The 3,096-nt window shown below is 45.8% G+C and overlaps 1 non-coding gene across 1 annotated transcript; it reads right to left on the reverse strand.

Moving 5' to 3' along the window:
* Positions 1–686: 686 nt before the first annotated feature.
* Trnap-cgg (transfer RNA proline (anticodon CGG)) lies at positions 687–758 on the reverse strand. The gene has a single exon. It is a non-coding gene; the product is annotated as a tRNA-Pro (tRNA).
* Between the last annotated feature and the right edge of the window lie 2,338 nt (positions 759–3,096).

The raw sequence follows: 3,096 nt of genomic DNA on the forward strand, positions 1-3,096 counted from the left end.
CGTGAAGCAACATACACACACAAACACACACACGCACCAGGTTGGACCGGCTGATGTGTGAATGGATCCGTCCGGATTCCGGCCGGTGGGTAAGGCGTAGGGGTGGAGGCACAAGTCGAGATCAAATTAAGGCAGATATGTGTTAATCGTCGTTAATGGTTAATGGGGGTAATTTTATTTCCATTCTTCGACGACGACGCCACCGTTGTCTCTAGCGTGCGACCAGTGCGAGCGAGCGAAAGGAAGGTGGGTAAAGCAAAGGAACGAGTGTGTGCGAGAGCGAGAAAGCGATCGAAGGGGTGGATGAGGAAAACGATAATGAAATGACAGTAAAATTGTTAGAAAATCTGCTTCTGTTGCCACACATTTGCAATAATTTCAGTCTTCCCTATATGTCAAGCCCCTTTCTTGGTCTATTTCAAACCTCGATTTATGCATCTGATTGCAACAGCTTCATTTATACTATTGCATTCACTTACGAAGCACGAAACATCGTAAAAATTATATAAAGTCAGAATAAAGGAAATATGTGGAACATTCAGACATGTGGAAGCTTTCACGAATAATTTTGATATTGAAGAATTCTTGTACTAACCTAAGAAATGTTGCATAAAAAACATGTAGTTTGTTAAATAATTCTTCATCAGAGTCTTCTTTCACTTAATAAAAAAAGTTCTCCACAATTCGGGCTCGTCCGGGAATTGAACCCGGGACCTCTCGCACCCGAAGCGAGAATCATACCCCTAGACCAACGAGCCAGTCAGGAGGGTTTGTCGCTACTACGCTACACAAATCCGAGCCCCTTGCCGAGGTGATGCGTACGAAGCTGGCGTCAAAAGAGAACGATAAAACTGAAACGTTGAATCATGTTTACGTTCAACGTCGCTGTGGAATAGCACTGTCAATCCTTTATGCTGTCGAATATGCTTCTGTTTTTTTTTTACATTTCTAGCGCTTTTATTTATTTTATGTTGCTCTGCTCCTATTTCCCAATGCAAGTGTTATTCATTCATCTTTATGTATTTCCGCGAACATCGCAAACTGTTTTCAATTCGACGAACCAAACTAACTACGAGCAAGAGAATTTTAAATCTGTTTCCACAAAATAAACTTTGTATTTGTTGTCGCCTGTCATCGGCACTAGAAGTAGCGCTGGTGGTTCTTTGTTTTTCGTAAAACACCAAAGTACGGATGCGTTGTCACAAACATGCCCACAAACCATTCCCCGAATGGCATTCTTGGAACATGGTCGAAAGCGATGAATGTTTCATAACTCCGCTCTGCTGGATGATTAAACATTTATGGATGAATAAAATTGTGTTTTGGAACTGCTGGAAGCTTCCGTCGTCCGGGATATGGGATGGGTATTATGAGTTCCTTCGTTTCGAGTCCCCTGCCAGGCAAACATCTTGCTTAGAAGAGTTTGCTATTGTTGCAGGCATTTCCTTACCGTGGGTAGGAAAAGTTTCCAGTGGAGTGGAGATTCTTGACAATCTTTATTGCTTTAGCTCAAGGATGGAATAGTGGCGTTGTCATCTCAGCTCAAGTACTTTTACCTTTCCTAGCTTCGATAAGCATTATTTGCAGGTGTATGGCAGCTATATTTGAATTGCTTTTTGTATGTCAAAGTCGTAGTAAACGTGACGTGAAGCGCCGAGTCGGATTTGGATCAAACTTTGGCTTTGGAAGCGACAGAAAGGAAAGACCATTATTATAATGTCGCATAAAATTGACAGCATGTTCGAGGGGGGGTTAACGTTTTTTCGATAACAATGCGCTCCATTATCGACTCCCCTTGGAGGGCCAACGGTGGACCCCGGGACTCGACCCGTAGAACCGACACGGAAGAGCCTCGTTTTCCCCCGGGCGAAGAGCCAGTGAGAGCGTCAAACGTTGACGGATCTGTGGTCCACCGGGCGACTGGCGGCCAATGTAGCGAAGAGTGCCATTAAACTGACAGATGTTACGGCCGGTAATTAATCCATGTCCCGGGCAGAGAACGATAATTACAATTTTGTGCTGAAATGTGCGCATCGTGTTGTTCTCGCATGCGAATATCCCGAGGGCTTCGGGGGTTGGCACCGGTTTTTGCCGCGCCGTTCGCTCGGGTGTCCTGCTTTTTGTTTGAAACGCAGCGACAGCAACCGGCTGAGTGAGCATTTTTGTGGGTAATAATTTCTGCCTGCAATGGTTTGAACATTCCGGATCGTTTTGATTGAAGCAATTACGTGCAACCGGTTCCCGAGCAACGCTGGTCGCACATTTCGGACATTTATGTCCCATTGCCCCCCCCTCCCGGTACCGGTTGTGCGGATGTCAGGTGGGGTGACATTTTCATAACAGCGAAGCAAATTCTTCCTCCGGCGGCACGGGCGCTTCCTTTCCCTTTTTGCCTTTTGGGACGGTACGCAACGACAATCAAATTTGAAGATCACTTCATATGTCAATGGGATGAAAGTAAGCATACGATGCTATGGCAGTAGTGCTTTTTATTAATTAAAATTACAATAGCAGTCATTCGTATCGTACGAAATGAGAGCAAAAGACATAAACGATTATCCCAGGCAGTAAGCCAACAGAGCCGTGACACGCATGGTTTCTTGCCAACGAGCGCCAGATGTTTTTGTTGAGATTAAGGTTCAGTTCGCCAACCTGCATGCCGTCGACTATTCGTTTGTACGCATATTTCATGCTGTAGTTCACGATGCGGGTACAGACGGATTGGATTCTGGTCCGCATACAGTCAACATCCGGACCGAGGACAAACTCGACCCAGTGCGCCGGATCCTCGCCGTGCAGCATAATCTTCCCCTCCGAAAGGCAAATGACGAAATCCATCCTCGAAAAGAGCATCCCGGGAAGGATCTCTTTATCGCTGCTGCAGTTTACCACCTCGATGAGGACAGCGTGACGTGTCCGCTTAACACAGCTAATCAAGCAGCTAGTCGACAACGGCGGTATGTTGATGTGCATGTAGTTAATGAATGGAGAGCTGATTTGTGTCATCTTGCCGCAAAACTCAAATGGTTTGTACTGCAACAGGAACGTACTGTTGGCTGCTTCTGGATCGCATAAGGTGCCTCCACTCTGCAGCAC

Source organism: Anopheles marshallii, chromosome 2 (genome assembly GCF_943734725.1).
Source record: "Anopheles marshallii chromosome 2, idAnoMarsDA_429_01, whole genome shotgun sequence".
NCBI classification, from domain to species: Eukaryota; Metazoa; Arthropoda; class Insecta; order Diptera; family Culicidae; genus Anopheles; species Anopheles marshallii.